We start from the raw sequence: 20,607 nt of genomic DNA, 5'->3' as shown, positions 1-20,607 counted from the left end.
TATAATATGGTCTTGAAAGCTTATTCCTGTTCATAATTTAGCTTTGATTGTGCTTCATCAGACACTTGTATGACATTTTGATTCTTAATATTATTCTAACCCTTTCTACGTTGTGTTCTAATATTTTTAATCTCTAACGCTCTTTTTATGGAATAACTTTATGTACCCTAAGATTTTGTTTTAACTTGAAAAATAATTTTACACATATGATAAATTTAAAAAATAATTGAATTGAATTGTCTTGCTAAATAATTAATTGAAAGATTTAATTATTTGGTCTTAACAAAAAATAATTTATTTTATGTTGATTCAAATTTTTAATATTAGTTCATCTCTTATTTTGAATATTTAATCGTAATATAATTTTATCCACCAAAATTTTTATTTTTAAAGAGTAAAATGATCAATATGATATTCCACTTTTAAATATTTATGTTTGCAGAATTCTAAGTAGTATTGACTCTTGCCAACCTTTTTTCTTTCTCTTTCTCGCACATCTATATTCTTAAGTATTTTCTTACTTGTTCTTTTATAATTGTGTATATTTTTAATATTACATAAAAAATTAATTAAAAAAATATTATTTGAATAGGAAAGGAGTTCAAATATAATATAAAAATATATTATCGAGGGGATATATTTTTCTCTCAATTTCAACGGTTTATGTAGTCCATTAACATTACTTTTATTTTTTCTTAGTTTGGACATTATGGAGTGGTAATGTATTGCTAATACGGAGGATTCTTATAAAATTAATTTTTATTAAACCTTCCTACATATTTTTAATAAGAATTTAATAGATAAAATTTTATTAATTTTAAAATCTTAAATATTAAAAAAAATTAACATAAAAGGTATTTAGTCCAAAATATAGGTTATTACAATTAGTCCTTTCCCTATGAGTTCTTTTGTTTAACGTTTTAGGGCTATTTTGATGTATCAATATTGTATTCGTGCTTATATATTCTCAAATTAAATTAGTAATAGGAAGTAGTATATCCAAAAAGGAATAGGATTCACGGCTAAACATATGTCTCTATCCCGAAAGTAATTATATTAATAGGAAATGTAACGTGTTTTTAAAGGTATTATGTTTATACGATAACATGTATTATATGTCTACACCCCGAAAGTAATTATATCCTTTCTGCATTTGGGTATCTTGAAGAGTTTGTGGGGATAGTATTTTATAAAATATAGAAAAAGAATAAAAAATTGTCTCGACCCAATTTTTCCTCCGTTTGGGTATCGTGATGGCACCTAGTCTTAGGGACTAGGTAAGCCTAATAATAATTAAAATAACATTATTTAAATAGAATATCTTAAAATTTCCAAAACCGGTAGTACAAGTCATACGCTCTACAAAGTATTTGCTAGAAAACTTCTAAATACAACTGTCTAGAAATAAGAATAAACAGTGCAAAACGAAAAGTTAAATATGACTCTGAAGCCTGCGAATGCAGCAGCAGGTTTACCTTGAGTCTCCACAGCAATAGTCTACACAGATAGCTAAAGAACAAGTACCTGGATCTGCACAAAAAAATGTGCAGAAGAATAGCATGAGCACACCACAGCGGTGCCTACTAAGTATCAAGACTAACCTCGGTGAAGTAATAACGAGGACTAGTCAAGACACCCACTGGTCTAATAAACTGAACAAGTATAAGTATAGGGATGACAGAACATGACATCTATCTAAGGACCCCGTGATATGGCTAACGACATAGCAACTGCAATAAGGAAGGAAAACAACAAGTAACAGCGGAACACCAGAATAAGACACAGAAGAATGAACGAAAACATAACCCAATCCAAAAATCTCAATACAGTAAAGGCAAGTAGTAACTCAGCAGCTGCAATAGTTTTCACATCAGGTCTCAACCAACAACCCCAATAAATTAGTCAAATTCTTCAAGTGTAAACTTTCACCCGTAAGTTTTTAAATTGAGGTCTTTAGAATATAATCCTTTTCCAATAAGAAATTATTTTTTGAAATATACTTCCTTCAAACATAGTTCTTTCAAGATAAAACCTTTCAAATATAAAATTTTCCAATAATTAGCCTTCAAACATAGCTCTTTCAAGATAAATACTTTTCAAGTATAACCCTTTCAAATAAATATCTTCAAATATAGTTCCTTCGAGATAAATACTTTTCAAATATAAACTTTTCAAATAATTAGCCTTCAAACATAGTTCTTTCAAGATAAATACTTTCCAAGTATAACCCTTTCAAATAAATATCTTCAAATATAGTTCCTTCGAGATAAATACTTTTCAAATATAAACTTTTCAAATAATATCTTTCGAGTATAAGTCACCCTGTGATACCTAAGCATGGAAGATTTGCAGCTCCGAACACAGATATAACCACAGGGAAAATCTACTGGAATACGATCCCGTAATCCCAAAATAAATATGCAGTGCTGGGGGATCTCCCGGAATACGTCCGTAGTCCCAAAGTAAATATGCAAGACAAAGGGATTTTCTGAAATACTTCCGTAGTCCAAAAGTAAATATGCAAGTCAGGGGGATCTCCCGGAATACGTCCGTAGTCCCAATTTAAATATGCAGTGATGGGGGATCTCCCGGAATACGTCCGTAGTCCCAATTTAAATATGCAGTGCTGGGGGATCTCCCGGAATACGTCCGTAGTCCCAATTTAAATATATAGTGCTGGGGGATCTCCCGGAATACGTCTGTAGTCCCAATTTAAATATGCAGTGCTGGGGGATCTCCCGGAATACGTCCGTAGTCCCAAAGTAAATATGCAAGACAGAGGGGATCTCCCGGAATACGTCTGTAGTCCCAATTTAAATATGCAGTGTTGGGGGATCTCCCGAAATACGTCTGTAGTTCCAATTTAAATATGCAGTGCTGGGGGATCTCCCGGAATATGTCTGTAGTCCCAATTTAAATATGCAGTGCTGGGGAATCTCCCGGAATATGTTCGTAGTCCTAAAGTAACTATGCAAGACAGGGGGGATCTCCCAGAATACGTCTGTAGTCCCAATTTAAATATGCAGCACAAACAACAGAGATAACAACTATAACACGACAGAAACCTCGTAAATCACCACAACGAGTACAAAAGCAACAATGACAGAAATGCAAAGTACGGCGAGCAAATCAACTCAAGAATTTAAATCACAAGAACGGTATAACTCATTCACAAGGAATAACCACAGTAAAGAATGTTAGGAACAAGGAGCACAGCTTAACAAGGGAAAACAAAATAAAAATGTAGCAACGATCCCACAATATTCAAGTCAACAATAAGAAGCCAACATGAGTCAAATAGTTCCAATTAAGATTAAACAATTATAGGATGAGAAAATAATGATTTCAATTAAAGCTAAGCAGTTATGAAAAATATAGCACAACGATAGACGAGGTAAAATCTTCGGTTAAGTCGAATAAGGGTCAAATAGACAGTAAGAGTGAATCCTAAAGCAATTATCTCTAATCAAAGCATGTAGAGGTGAAACTAGCAAATAGGAGTTCAAATGTATAAAAGAAAAAACACATCATATACGGTGAATATAAGGATATAAGAACTCTAAAAGGCTAACTTTTTGCAAATAAGTCTGAGTACGCACTCATCACCTCGCGTACACAGACTACAATCAACATAGATGACTCAAATCCTAAGGGGTAGTTTCCCCCACACAAGGTTAGGTAAGATACTTACCTCGAGTCAAGCTCAATCAATCCGTAAGAATGCCTTCTCCACGAATATCCGGCTACGGATGGCCCAAATCTAGCCAAAAGCAATTGCATATCATAATTACAACAATAATAGACTCATCTAATTAACGAAATCAACATTTTAACAAAAAATCCGAAATTAACTCAAAATCACCCGTGGGGCCAACTTCTCGGAATCGGGTCAAAGTCGTAAAATACGAAAGCTCATTCACTCACGAGTCTAACCATATCAAATTTACTAAACTCCGACACCAAAATCTCGATCAAAACCCCGAAATTCGGCCTAAGAACTTTTCTCAAATTTTTACCCCAAATCCGAATTTAAACGATGAATTTGAGCATAGATTAGTGGAATATAACCATAAGGGAGTTAAGAATAATTACCCAAAAACTTTCTCCGAAAATCTCTTCAAATTCCGCCTTCTACCGAGCTCTCAATCAAATTTCTGAAGTGACCTTCAAATCCTCGAATCTGCCCCTTTTCTGCCCAGTTATTCCGCATCTGCGGACCTTGGGTCGCACCTGTGATGCCGCACATTCGGAATTTCCTTCGCAGGTGCGGAAACGACTTAAGAGGGTTGGGTCCGCTTCTGCGGAAAAAGGGTCGCACCTGCTGTCACGACCCAAATTAACCCTCTGTAAGGTGTCGTGATGACACCTAGTCTTTATGACTAGGTAAGCCTAATATTACAGAAAATATATAGAAAATATAACATTTTACAGATAAACAACATATTTTTAAATAGCCAAGAGTAGTACCACTCGGCATATACAAAATAATTTTCCAAGACCCGAAATATCACTAAGTCACAAGCTGCTATAATCTATGTAGCTCTATACAAAAGTCTGAAGATAATAAATAAAAGTCTCTAGGCGAGGGAGTAGAAGGGGACTCCGAAGATCTGCGGACGCAAGAAGAAGTACCTTGAAGTCTCCTAGAATCAGCAGCATGCACTAACTCCAAGGCTGATAGCTCGTACCTGGATCTACACACAAAAACATGTGCAGGAAAGGGCATGAGTACACCACAATGGTACCCAGTAAGTGCCAAGCCTAACCTCGATCGAGTAGTGACGAGGTCAGGTCAAGGTCCTACCGGGGTAAATATAATAAATTAAACAGTAAAAGATATAAGTAAACTCTACGGTAACATAGTTAAAGAAATTCTCGAAAATATATAAGTAGAATTTACGGTAACACAATTAAAGAAATTTTCGAAAAATTAACAGTTAAGGGAGCCCTCGGCTCAAAACAAGGTAAACACAGTGGGAAATCTCTCGGGATACCGTCCCGTAGTTTCAAATGAATATGCAGTACATGTGGATCTCCCGGAATACGTCTGTAGTCCCAAAGTAAATATGTAGTGCTGGAGGATCTCCCGGAATACGTCTGTAGTCCCAAAGTAAATATGCAGTACAGGGGGATCTCCCGGAATACGTCCGTAGTCCCAAAGTAAATATGCAGTACATGGGGATCTCCCGGAATACGTCCGTAGTCCCAATTTAAATATGCAACACAAGATGAAATGACAGGTATGGCATCGAGTTATACAGTTTATACTGGACACAAACAAGGCTAATAAGGACTTAACTAAATATGACGCATAGAATGTCAATTAGGCAGTTAAAACACGTAAGCATGCTTCTCTAGTCTAAGTTTTACAATTAAACATATTAGTGCAATTTAATAAGAAAAAACAATTTATGATCTAGAAAGGAAAAATGGTATTTTTGCAATAATAGCCCGTGTACGTACTCGTCACCTCACATACACGGCGCCCACACATCAATTAATATCAAACACCTTAAGGGAAAAGTCCCAAACATAAGGTTATGCAAGCCACTTACCTCGAACCGCTCAAATCAACTTGATATCACATTCTTGCCACGAGTATCCAACTCCAAATGGCCCGAATCTATTCAAAATAGTAAAATACCATTAATACGCGCTAATGGAATGAATCCCACAAAAGAACTATATATATTAGGCCAAAAACCGAAATTAGCTCAAACCCGGTCCCCGGGCCCACATCTCGAAACCCGACAAAATTTACGAAACTAGAAAGATCATTCACTCACGAGTCTAACTATATCAAATTTACTAAAATCCAACACCAAATGGTCCTCCAATCCACAATTCCAACTTCCAAATCCCTAGCATTCAACTTCCAATTCCCACCTTAAACACACATTAACTAGGTGGAAAAATATATGGCAAGGCAAGATTATTGACCAAAAATAAGCACAAAGAACGTACCTCAAGAAATGCCTCGAAAATGCTCTCAAAAATAGGCCTAACCCGAGTTTACAAAGCTAAAAATGATAAAAATCACGAAGCCCCTTCGGTTTTAATCACTGCCCAGGTATTTCCGCACCTGCGGAACCTAGGCTCGCACCTGCGGGTGCGCTTGTGCAGAAAACTTGTGCATCTGCGCAACTCACTTGCCCCCATCTGCCTTCGCAACTGTGATGAAAGGGCCGCATCTGCGCACTCGTGCCTACCGAGTCGCTTCCGCTTCTGCGCATCTTGCGCATTTGCGAACATCCTTGCGCATTTGCGGGCGTCGCAGATGTGGAAAATTCCTCGCACCTGTGACCCTAGGCCAACTCTCGATTTCTCGCATCTGTGCTTCCATCTCCGCATGTGCGGCTCGCGCACCTGCGGTATCTTTTTTGTAGGTGCGAAAACACAAGAACCAGCAAAGATCAGAAATTCCTCTAAGTCCAAGCTTCTTCCGGTCAAGCATCTGAAACACACCCGAGGCCCTCGGGACCTCAACAAAACATACCAATAAATCCTAAAACACCATACGAACTTAGTCGAGCCTTTAAACCACATCGACCAACACCAAAATCATGAATTAAGCACGGATTCAAGCCTAAGAATTTAAATTCTTCCAAATTCTACAACCGACGCCGAACCACATCAAATCTAGTCCGAATGACCTCAAATTTTACACACAGGTCACAAATGACATTACGAACCTACAGCCACTTTCGAAATTCCATTCCGAGCTCGATATAAAAATTTTCACTATCGGCCGAAATCGTCGAAAAACTAACTTTTGCCAATTCAAGCTTACCTCCAAAACACATTCTGGACGCGCTCCTAACCCCAAAATCACTCAACGGAGTCGACGGAACTCCATTCTGGATCTGTCTTCACACAGTTCCGACTACGGTCCAAATTCTAAGGCTTAAACGCACAACTAGGGACTAAGTGTCCCAAAACTCTCTGAATTCCTTAACCAATCACTCCGGCAAATCCCAAAAGTAGAAACAAATACGGGGAAAGCAGATATTAGGGGATTGGGGATCGAATTATCAAAATGACCGACCGGGTCGTTACATCCTCCCCCTCTTAAAACAATCATTCGTCCTCGAACGCGTATAAAGACATACCTGAAACTGTGAAAAGATGAGGGAACTGGCTGCGCATATCCTGCTCCGTCTCACAATTTGCCTCCTCGACCGGCTGACCCCTCCACTGGACCTTTAATGAAGCAATATTCTTTGACCTGATCTTTCTGACCTGCCTATCCAAAATGGCTACTGGCTCCTCAACATAAGATAGATATTTGTCCAACTGGACTGAACTGAAATCCAACACATGAGTCGGATCACCGTGATACTTCCGGAGCATAGACACGTGGAATATCGGGTGAACTCCTGCTAGGCTGAGAGGCAAGGCAAGCTCATAAGCAACCTCCCCAACTCGCCGCAATATCTCAAAAATACCAATGAACCTCGGGCTCAGCTTGCCCTTCTTCCCGAACCTCATGACGCCCTTCATAGGCGATACCCGAAGCAAGACCCGCTCACTAACCATAAATGCCAAGTCAAAAACCTTCCGGTCCGCATAACTCTTCTGCCTGGATTGGGCTGTGCGAAGTCTCTCCTGAATCACCTTCACCTTATCCAAGGCATCCTGGACCAAGTCTGTACCCAACAGTCGGGCCTCGCCCGGCTTAAACCATCCCACCGGGGACCGGCACCGCCTACCATACAAAGCCTTATACAGTTCCATCTGAATGCTGGACCGATAACTATTGTTGTAAGCGAACTCTGCAAGTGGCAAGTATTGGTCGCATGACCCTCCGAACTCCATCACACAGGCACGGAGCATATCCTCAAGAATCTAAATCGTGCGCTCGGACTGCCCGTCCGTCTGAGGGTAAAAGGCTATGCTCAGCTCCACCCTAGTACCCAACTCCCGTTGTGCGGCTCTCCAAAACCGGGATGTGACTTGTGTACCTCTGTCCGAAATGATGGATACTGGAATACCATGAAGGCGGACAATCTCTATGATATAAATCTCAGCCAATCTCTCCGAAGAGTATGTAGTCAATACTGGAATGAAATGGGCTGACTTGGTCAGCCGATCCAAGATCACCCAAATAGCATCGAACTTTCTCAAAGTCCAAGGAAGTCCAACCACAAAGTCCATGGTGATCCGCTCCCACTTCCACTCTGGGATCTCTAACCTCTGAAGTAATTCACCCGGTCTCTGATGCTCATATTTAACCTGCTGACAGTTGAGACACTTGGCCACAAACCCAACTATATCCCTTTTCATTCTTCTCCACCAATAGTGCTTCCTCAAGTCCTAGTACATCTTCGCGGCACCTGGATGAATGGAGTATCGCAAGCTATGGGCCTCCTCGAGAATCAACTCCCGAAGCCCATCTATATTGGGCACACAGATCCGGCCCTGCATCGTCATCACACCATCATCACAAATAGTCACATCTCTGGCATCACCTCGCCAAACCCTATCCTGAAGAACTAGAAGATGAGGATCATCATACTGGCGCTCTCTGATACGGTCATAAAGAGAAGACCGAGCAACCACACAAGCTAATACCCGGCTAGGCTCTAAAATATCCAATCTCACAAGCTGACTGGCAAAACCCTGAACAACCAAGGCTAAGGGCCTCTCAGCTACCGGAAGATATGCCAAACTCCCCAAACTCTCTGCCCAGCGACTCAAGGCATCGGCCACTACATTGGCCTTCCCCGGGTGGTACAATATAGTGATATCATAGTCTTTAAGTAGCTCCAACCACCTCCGCTGACGCAAATTAAGTTCCTTCTGCCTGGACAAGTACTGCAAACTCCGGTGGTCAGTGTAAATCTCACAGGGAACACCGTACAAATAATGACGCCAGATCTTCAGGGCATGAACAATAGTTGCTAACTCGAGATCATGAACTGGATAATTCTTCTCATGCACCTTCAACTGTCTAGACACGTAGGCAATCATCCTACCGTCCTGCATCAATATCGCTCCAAGGCCAATCCTCGAGGCATCACAATAGACAGTGTAGGACCCCGAACCTGTAGGCAATACTAATACTGGGGATGTAGTCAAAGCTATCTTGAGCTTCTGAAAGCTCTCTTCACACTCCTCGGTCCACCTGAACAGAGCACCCTTCTGGGTCAGCCTGGTCATAGGTGCTGCAATGGATGAAAATCCCTCTACAAAGCGACGGTAATACCCCGCCAAACAAAGAAAACTCCGGATCTCCGTAGCGGAGGACGGTCTAGGCCAATTCTGCACTACCTCCACCTTCTTCAGATATACCTTGATCCTATCACAAGACACTACGTGGCCCAAGAATGCTACTGAATCAAGCCAGAATTGACACTTAGAAAATTTTGCATACAATTTGTTCTCCCTCAAAGTATGAAGCACGGTCCTCAGGTGCTGCTCATGATCTTCACAAGACCGGGAATATACCAGGATGTCGTCAATAAACACAATGACGAAGGAATCAAGATAAGGCCGGAATACATTGTGCATCAAATGCATAAAGGCTACTGGGGCATTGGTCAGCCCAAATGACATGACAAGAAACTCATAGTGACCATATCTGGTCCTGAAAGCAGTCTTCGGGATGTCCGGCTCCCGAATCTTCAACTGATGATAGCCAGAACGCAATCAATCCTGGAAATCACCCTAGCACCCTGTAACTGATCAAATAAATAATCGATGGGAGGCAAAGGATACCTGTTCTTCACTGTAACCTTGTTCAACTGCCGGTAATCAATACACATACGCATAGAACCATCCTTCTTCTTCACAAATAGGATCGGAGCACCCCCAAAGTGATACACTGGGCTGAATGAAGCCCTTATCAAGCAACTCCTGCAACTGCTCCTTCAACTCCTTTAATTCAGGAGGAGCCATACGATATGGAGGAATAGAGATGGGATGAGTGCCCGGCAACAAATCAATGCCAAAATCAATATCTTTGTCGGGCGACATGCCCGGAAGATCAGCTGGAAACACATCTGGAAAGTCCCTCACTACTGGAACTTACTCGACTGTAGAGGTATCAATACTGACATCTCTCACATAGGCCAAATATGCATCATACCCCTTCTCAACCATTCGTTAAGCCTTAAGAAATGAAATGACCCTGCGGGGAGTATACTCTAAGGTACCTCTCCACTCTAATCTCGGTAAGCCTGGCATAGCCAGTGTCACGGTCTTAGCATGACAATCAAGAATAGCATAATGAGGCGACAACCAGTCCATGCCCAAGATAACATCAAAATCTACCATACTGAGTAATAACAAATCGTATCTAGTCTCAAAACCACTAAAAGCAATCAAACACGACAGATATACGTGGTCCACAACGAGAAAATCTCCCACGAGAGTAGATACATAAACAGGGGAACTCAAAGAATCCCGAGATATCCCCAAATATGGAGCAAAATAAGAAGACACATATGAATACGTAGAGCCTGGGTCAAATAATACTGATGCATCCCTATGACAGACAGGGACGATACCTGTGATGACTGAATCTGAAGCAACAACCTCTGAATGGGCTGGAAGGGTGTAGTACCTGTCCTGGCCTCCCCCTCTAGAGCGACCTCGACCTCCCCAACCTCCACCTCGAGTTGGCTGAGGAGGTGGGGTAGCAGCTGGTGCGAGAAAAATGGTCGGAGGAACCGATGGAGCACATGGAGGCTGATAAGTCTGTAGAGGTGTACCCCTCCTGGATCTGGGGCAATCTCTAACCAGGTGACGAGTGTTACCACACTCAAAACAACCTCTCGGAGGACGCGGCGGCTGGGACTAACTCAGGCATGGCCTACTGGATTGGCCGGTAATAGCACCTCAAGTAGGAGGCATACTGGATACTGGCGGTGCATAATAGGGCTCCTGAGGTCTAGGAGGAGCTGGAACACCGCTGGCTGCTGGAAGAGCTGAATGAACAGGGCGACTCACAAAACCCCTACCATAGCGTGCTGCTGGTGCACGAGCTCCTGAATAATGACCAGTCTCTCGAGATCTCTTGGCCTCTCTCTCCTCTCTGTCCCGGGAAAACATGCCATCCACTTTCTTGGGAATGCTTACTGCCTGCTAATAAGTAATGTCTATCTCCAACTCCCTGGCCATACTGGTCCGAATACTGGGGTGGAGTCCCTCAATGAAGCGATGAACCCTCTCTCTAACTGTAGCAACCATAGCCGATGCATGGCGAGCTAACCCACTGAAATGGACTGCATACTCCGACACATTCATAGAACCCTGACGTAACTGCTCAAACTCTATGCGCCAAGTATCCCTGAGGCTCTAAGGAACATACTTACGCAAGAACATCTCTGAAACCTGAGTCCAAGTGAGTGAGGTTGTCTCATCCAGACTACTTAGCTCATAGGCACGCCACCACTGATATGCTACTCCCCTCAGCTGGAAAGCGGTGAAAGAAACCCCACTCGTCTCTACAATGCCAATAGTGCGGACAATACGATGACACTCCTCAAGAAAACACATAGCATCATCTGAAGCTAGTCCGTTAAAAGTAGGTGGGTGGTACTTCTTGTACCTCTCAAGTCTGAGCTGCTCTGCCTCAGAAGCAGCTACCCTGATCTCATGCTGAACAAGAGCCACTGGGGGCATAGGAATATACTCTGGGGCCTGATCAACCTGGACCCTCTGCTCAGGAGTGCGGGCTGCGGGAGTCTGTGCCCCTCCCCTGGCCTGAGATGTAGCGGGAGCTATCGGAAATAGTCCAGCCTGAGCCAGAGTGCTGAACATGCTCAAGAACTGAGCTAAAGTCTCCTGGAAGGCTGGAGTAGTAATAGGGATCTCTGGTGCTGGCCCTCCAACTGGAGCTGCTGGGGGCACCTTTGACGCAGCTCTCGCAGGTGCTCGGGCTGCACCGCGTGGTCATCCTCTATCCCGACCCTGGCCTCTGGCGGCTCTGGTAGGGGGCTCGGGTGCCTGATCGTCGGTCCTCCTATTGCGGGTCCTCACCATCTGTGAGAAAGAATAGAATAGAATCTTAGAACTTTTGGTGTCAAAACCTCGCACGACAAGGAAATCAAAGAAATGTGATTGTTCTTAACAGTTACATAGCCTCCCGAAGATAAGTACGAACATCTCTGCACCGATCCGTGAGACTCTAATAAACCGGCTTGTGACTCGCGACTCCTACGAACCTAGTGCTCTGATACCAACTTGACACGACCCAAATTAGCCCTCCGTAAGGTGTCGTGATGGCACCTAGTCTTTACGAATAGGTAAGCCTAATATTGCGGAAAATATATAGAAAACACAAAACTTTAAAGATAAACAACATATTTTTAAATAGCCAAGAGTAGTACCACTCAGCATATACAAAATAATTTTTCAAGACCCGAAATATCACTAAGTCACAAGCTGCTATAATCTATGTAGCTCTATACAAAAGTCTGAAGATAATAAATAAAAGTCTCTAGGCGAGAGAGTAGAAGGGGACTCCGAAGATCTGCGGATGCAAGCAGAAGTACCTTGAAGTCTTCTAGAATCAGCAGCACGTACTAACTCCAAGGCTGATAGCTCATACCTGGATCTGCACACGAAAACATGTACAGGAAAGGGCATGAGTACACCACAATGGTACCCAGTAAGTGCCAAGCCTAACTTTGGTCGAGTAGTGATGAGGTCAGGTCAAGGTCCTACCGGGGTAAATATAATAAATTAAATAGTGAAAGATATAAGTAAACTTTACGGTAACATAGTTAAAGAAATTCTTGAAAATTTAACAGTTAAGGGAGCCCTCGGCTCAGAACAAGGTAAACACCGTGGAAAATCTCTCGGGATACCATCTCGTAGTTTCAAATGAATATGCAGTACATGGGGGATCTCCCGGAATACGTTCGTAGTCCGAAAGTAAATATGCAGTACAGGGGGATCTCCCGGAATACGTCAGTAGTCCCAAAGTATATATGTATTACAGGGGGATCTCTCGGAATACGTCTGTAGTCCCAAAGTAAATATGCAGTACAGGGGGATCTCCCGAAATACGTCCGAGTCCCAAAGTAAATATGCAGTACAGGGGGATCTCCCGGAATACGTGTGTAGTCCCAATTTAAATATGCAACGCAAGATGAAATGGCAGGTATGGCATCGAGTTATACAGTTTATAATGGACACAGATAAGGCAAATAAGGACTTAACTAAACATGACGCACAGAATGTCAATTAGGCAGTTAAAACACGTAAGTATGCTTATCCAGTCTAAGTTTCACAATTAAACGTATTAGTGCGATTTAATAAGGAAAAACAATTTATGATTTAGAAAGGAAAAACGGGATTTTTGCAATAATAGTCTGTGTACGTACTCGTCACCTCACGTACACGGTCCCTACACATCAATTAATACCAAATACCTTAAGGGAAAAGTCCCAAACACAAGGTTAGGCAAGCCACTTACTTCGAACCGCTCAAATCAACTAGATATCACATTCTTGCCATGAGTATCCGATTCCAAATAGCCTGAATCTATTCAAAACAGTACAATACCATCAATACGCGCTAATGGAATGAATCCCACAAAAAAACTACAAATATTAGGCAAAAACCCGAAATTGGCTCAAACCCGGCCCCCGGGCCCACGTCTCGAAACCCGACAAAATTCACGAAACTAGAAAGCTCATTCACTCACAAGTTGAACCATATCAAATTTACTAAAATCTGACACCAAATGGTCCTCCAATCCACAATTCCAACTTCCAAATCCCTAGCCTTCAACTTCCAATTTCCACCTTAAACACATATTAACTAGGTGAAAAAATACATGGCAAGGTAAGATTATTGACCAAAAATAAGCACAAAGAACTTACCTCAAGAAATGCCTCGAAAATGCTCTCAAAAATCGCCCTAACCCGAGTTTACAACGCCAAAAATGATAAAAATCACGAAGCCCCTTCGGTTTTAATCACTCCCCGGGTATTTCCGCACCTGCGGGTGCGCTTGTGCGGAAAACTTGCGCATCTGTGCAACTCACTTGCCCCCTCTGCCTTCACACCTGCGACAAAAGGGCCGCATCTGCACACTCGCGCCTGCGGAGTCCCTTCCACTTCTGCGCAATTGCGAACATCCTTGTGCATTTGCGGGCGTCGCAGATGCGGAAACTTCCTCGCACCTGCGACCCCAGGCCAACTCTCAATTTCTCGCATCTGCGCTTCCATCTCCGCATGTGCGGCTCGCGCACCTGCGGTATCTTTTCCGCAGGTGCGAAAATACCAGAACCAGCGAAGATCAGAAATTCCTTTAAGTCCAAGCTTCTTCCCGTCAAGCATCTAAAACACACCCGAGGCCCTCGGGACCTCAACCAAACATACCAATCAATCCTAAAATACCATACGAACTTAGTCGAGCCTTTAAACCACATCGAACAACACCAAAATCATGAATTAAGCACGGATTCAAGCCTAAGAATTTAAAATCTTTCAAATTCTACAACCGACGCCGAACCACATCAAATCTAGACTGAATGAGCTCAAATTTTACACACAAGTCACAAATGACATTACGAACCTACAGCCACTTTCGGAATTCAATTCCGAGCTCGATATCAAAATTTCCACTATCGGCTGAAATCGCCGAAAAACTAACTTTCGCCAATTCAAGCCTAAATCTACTACAGACCTCCAAAACACATTCCAGAAGCGCTCCTAACCCCAAAATCACTCAACGGAGTCGACGGAACTCCATTCTGGATCTGTCTTCACATAGTTCCGACTACGGTCCAATTTCTAAGGCTTAAACTCACAACTAGAGACTAAGTGTCCCAAAACTCTCTGAATTCCTTAACCAATCACTCCGGCAAATCCCAAAAGCAGAAATAAATACGAGGAAATTAGATATTTGGGGATCGGGGCTCAAATTCTCAAAACGACCGACCGGGTTGTTACACCTGCGAGTGCGTGCCTGCGGAGTATTGTCCGCTTCTGCGATCTCCTCCGCGCCTGCGTGTCCTTTAGCGCATCTGCGGGCATAGAAGATGCGGCATTTCCCTTTGCACCTGCGACCCCTAACCACACATCCCAAATTCGCTTCTGCGCTTGCCTCTTTGCACGTGCGATCACGTACCTGCGGCCTCCCCACCGCAGGTGCGAAAATGACAGATTCCTGAAGGCTTCAGCAGCAACACAAATCCAACTTTTGATCCGTTAAGCACTCGAAACTCACCCGAGCCCCCCGGAACCTCAACCAAACATACCAACCAATCCTAAAATACCATACAAACTTAGTCGAGCTCTCAAATCACATCAACTAACACTAAAATCACGAATCACCTTCCAATTCAAACTTAAAGAACTTGAAACTTCAAATTCCTACAACCGATGCTGAAACCTATCAAACCACGTCCGAATGATCTCAAATTTTTCAAACAGGTCACAAATGACACTACGAACCTACAGCCACTTTCAAAAATCCATTCCGAGCTCGATATCAAAATTTCCACTATCGCCAAAATCGCCGAAAATTTAACTTTCGCCAATTCAAGCGTAAATCTACTATAGACCTCCAAAACACATTCCGGACGCGCTCCTAAGCTCAAAATCACTCGACGGAGCTAATTGAGTCAACGGAATTCCACTCCGGATCTGTCTTCACACAGTTCTGACTACGGTCCAAATTCTAAGACTTAAGCTCTCATTTAGGGACTAAGTGTCCCAATCCCCTTTGAATCACCCGAGAATTGAATTCAACCACGCACGCAAGTCAAGGCACATAATACGAAGCTGCTCAGGGCCTTATGCCGCCGGATGGGACTTAAATTCTCAAAACGAACGGTCGGGTCGTTACATCCTTCCCCTCTTAAACAAACGTTCATCCTCGAACGTGCTAAGCATCGCCTCGAAGTCTTGAAATCACTGAAAGCACATATTAAACATACACCCGTGGGTGACCCCACGTCACCCCAATCCACATAACGATACCATCCCAACTGTAATTTATCCCTTCTATCAACACCGATAAGCCTTAGAGTCAAAATTCTCACCTTCCATTTGTCTTCAAAAGACCCGATTCTAAATCTATAACCGACATCAGTCTCAACCAGCTGTAACAACTCATGCCTACACCCACAAGGTACAACCGCACAACAAGACACACCACACATAGGCCCATAATAACATTTTTTATCACAATAGTTGTCCTTAATCAAAACCATCACCGGCAATTAGCCTCATATCCATTAGAACCCTGTTCAAACCTCCACAACACTGACAACGATGCAAGAAACACGAAGACCTCTTAACTATACACCCGAATCAACAAGTCACCACTAACACCACCGGGCATACACCCCGCAAGCTAAAACTCAAGGAGCACCGAATGAAATTGACTGAATATGAAAAGAGAGACATATAAGGAAACTACCAAACAAGCCCGACAGGCACAACTCTCTATCAATACTAACCTACAAAATAATATAACAGAGAAAGAATTAAAGCATATGAACAATCACAAGGGTCCCATCCTGATATAACTTCCACCGCGGTACTCAGCCTAGTTCAAACATATCAAATCACATAGAATCGCGAGGGTCTCACCCTCAACTCTGAATCACAAGTCGAATACACATCATACCAATGGAAATCTTTCACTAATTCAATTCTGCCAATAAAATCACAACACTTACTAAACCCTCACCCTAGTAGAGTATCAATTCACAAATCGTAACCAATTTACTCAGGAATCACATCAAACCTGCCATAATGGACAACATGAATTCACTTCTGGTATCGAAACTTTCGATAATGAATATAATAAAATGATAGACATGGGCTACCACTCATAGAGTCTCCCAACAGGGGTAAACACCTAAACATAATACTAAGTCATGAACTCACCCATGGGTGGGACCACAAATAGGGGAACTCGCCCCGATAAGCAGAACCGAATCAAAATACGAATAGTGACCCTTCGTAACAAATCAAAAGCCTACCTGTATGACATCATCTAGCACAGTGGCCTCAAGCCTACTATATGAATCACATCAACGAACCGGGCCTTCCCCTCTTGGACGCCCTCTACTCTTATGAATACTCCGCTCTGACACACATGTCCGGAGTCTAGGACAATCTCTCACCCTGTGACTGGTATCTCCACACTCGAAGCAACCTCTCTGCTGACGTGGCTGTGGGAACTGTGCGGTATGGTTACTCTGAGACCCATGAGCACCTGAAATACGGTGCGAAGCCTGAAGTGCAAACTGAACTGGCTGACCCACAAAACCTCTACCACGCCATACCCTGCCTCCAAAATAAGGACCAGTAGATCTCTCTAGTCTACGAGGCCTTCTCGCCTCCCTGTCCTCTCTCTCCTGACCTCGCTTGTCCTCTCTCTCATGGCCCCGCCTGTCCTCTCTCTCCTGATCCCACGTTCCCTCTACTCGACGGGCGATCCCTACAACCTGCTGAAACAAAACATCTGACTCTAACTCACGAGCCATGCTGAACCGAATATCATGTCTGAGTCCCTGAATGAATCTACGGACACGCTCTCTAACTGTGGCAACCAAAGCAGGTGCATACATGGCCAAATCACTGAATCTCACGGCATACTCTAACACTAACATAGTGCCCTGGCGCAGCTGCTCAAACTTCGCGCGCCATGCATCTCGGAGGGACTGAGGTACAAACTCTCCCAGGAACATCTCTGAAAACCGAACCCATGTAAGTGAAGCTAACTCGGCCGGGCTACCCAACTCATATGCCCGCTACCACTGGTAAGCCGCTCCCCTGAGCTGGAACGTAGTAAAAGCAACCCCGCCCGTCTCCACAATACCCATAGTACGAAGAATGCAGTGACATTCCTCCAGAAAACCCTGTGCACTCTCTAAAGCCAAACCACTAAATGTAGGAGGGTCATATTTTATGAACCTTGCAAGTCTAAGATGCTCTTCCTCAGATGCTGCTAACCTAGTAGATGCTTTGGCTGTGGCACTTACTCCTCGTTGGCCTCTGCCTCTGCCTCTAGCGATACCTGCTCTGGGAGCAGCATCGTCGATAACTGCAGCTCGTGTCTTCACCATCTGTGAGAGAATGGAATGATAAAAGTTCAAACTTCGAGATCAATAAGCTCGCACGATAGGAATGAAAGAAGTGAAATTGTCCTAATAGCTTCGTAGCCTCTCAAGATAAGTACAGACGTCTCCATACCGATCCGCAAGACTCTACTAAACTCGCTTATGACTCGTAGCACCCATGAACCTAGAGCTTTGATACCAACTTTGTCACGACCCAATTTTCCCTCCGTTTGGGTATCGTGATGGAACCTAGTCTTAGGGACTAGGTAAGCCTAACAATAATTAAAACAACATTATTTAAATAGAATCTCTTAAAATTCCCAAAACCGGTAGTACAAGTCATATGCTCTACAGAGTGTTTGCTAGAAAACTTCGAAATACAAATGTCTAGAAATAAGAATAAACAGTGCAAAACAAAAGGTTGAAGGTGACTCCGAAGCCTGCGAACGCAGCAGCAGGTTTACCTTGAGTCTCCACAGCAACAGTCCACATAGATAGCTAACGAACAAGTACCTGGATCTGCACAAAAAAATATGAAGAAGAGTAGCATGAGCACACCACAGCGGTACCCACTAAGTATCAAGACTAACCTCGGTGAAGTAGTGACGAGGACTAGTCAAGGCACCCACTGGTCTAATAAACTGAACAAGTATAAGTATAGGGATGACAGAACATGACATCTATCTAAGGACCCCGCGATATGGCTAACGACAGAGCAACTGCAATAAGGAAGGAAAACAGCAAGTAACAGTGGAACACCAGAATAAGACACAGAAGAATGAACGAAAACATAACCCAATCCAAAAATCTCAATACAGTAAAAGCAAGTAGTAACTCAGCAGCTGCAATAGTTTTCACATCAGGTCTCAACTAACAACCTCAATAAATTAGTCAAATCCTTCAAGTGTAAACTTTCACCCGTAAGTTTTTAAATTGAGGTCTTTAGAATATAATCATTTCCAATAAAAAATTAGTTTTTGAAATATACTTCCTTCAAACATAGTTCTTTCAAGATAAAACCTTTCAAATATAAACTTTTCAAATAATTAGCCTTCAAACATAGCTCTTTCAATATAAATACTTTTCAAGTATAACCCTTTCAAATAAATATCTTCAAATATAGTTCCTTTGAGATAAATACTTTTCAAATATAAACTTTTCAAATAATTAGCCTTCAAACATAGCTCTTTCAAGATAAATACTTTCCAAGTATAACTCTTTCAAATAAATATCTTCAAATATAGTTCCTTCGAGATAAATACTTTTCAAATATAAACTTTTCAAATAATATTCTTCGAGTATAAGTCACCCTATGACACCTAAGCATGAAAGATTTGCAGCTCCGAACACAGATATAACCAGAGGGGAAATCTACCGGAATACCATCCCGTAATTTCAAAATAAATATGCAGTGCTGGGGGATCTCCTGGAATACGTCCGTAGTTCAAAAGTAAATATGCAAGTCAGGGGGATCTCCCGGAATACGTCCGTAGTCCCAATTTAAATATGCAGTGATGGGGGATCTCCCGGAATACGTCCGTAGTCCCAATTTAAATATGCAGTGCTGGGGGATCTCCCGAAATACGTCCGTAGTCCCAATTTAAATATGTAGTGCTGGGGGATCTCCCGAAATACGTCTGTAGTCCCAATTTAAATATGTAGTGCTGGGGGATCTCCCGGAATACGTCCGTAGTCCCAAAGTAAATATGCAAGACAGGGGGGATCTCCCGGAATACGTCTGTAGTCCCAATTTAAATATGCAGTATTGGGGGATCTCCCGAAATATGTCCGTAGTCCCAATTTAAATATGCAGTGCTGGGGGATCTCCCGGAATACGTCTGTAGTCCCAATTTAAATATGCAGTGCTAGGGGATCTCCCGGAATACGTCCGTAGTCCTAAAGTAAATATGCAAGACAGGGGGGATCTCCCGGAATACGTCTGTAGTCCCAATTTAAATATGCAGCGCAAACAACAGAGATAACAACTATAACACGACAGAAACCTCATAAATCACCACAACGAGTACAAAAGCAACAATGACAGAAATGCAAAGTACGGCGAGCAAATCAACTCAAGAATTTAAATCACAAGAATGGTATAACTCATTCACAAGGAATAACCACAGTAAAGAATGTTAGGAACAAGGAGCACAACTTAACAAGGGAAAACAAAACAAAAATGTAGCAATGATTCCACAATATTCAAGTCAACAATAGGAAGCCAACACGAGTCAAATAGTTCCAATTAAGATTAAATAATTATAGGATGAGAAAATAATAATTTTAATTAAAGCTAAGCAGTTATAAAAAATATAGCACAATGATAGAAGAGGTAAAATCTTTGGTTAAGTCGAATAAGGGTCAAATAGACAGTTAGAGTGAATCCTAAAGCAATTATCTCTATTCAAAGTATGTAGAGGTGAAACTAGCAAATAGGAGTTCAAACGTATAAAAGAAAAACCACATCATACACGGTGAATATAAGGACATAAGAACTCTAAAAAGCCAACTTTTCACAAATAAGTCCGAGCACGCACTCGTCACCTCACGTACACAGACTACAATCAACATAGATG

This window comes from Nicotiana tabacum, chromosome 12 (assembly GCF_000715075.1).
Source record: "Nicotiana tabacum cultivar K326 chromosome 12, ASM71507v2, whole genome shotgun sequence".
Taxonomy (NCBI): Eukaryota; Viridiplantae; Streptophyta; class Magnoliopsida; order Solanales; family Solanaceae; genus Nicotiana; species Nicotiana tabacum.
The sequence above is the reverse complement of the archived record's forward strand: the minus strand, read 5'-3'. Positions refer to the sequence as shown.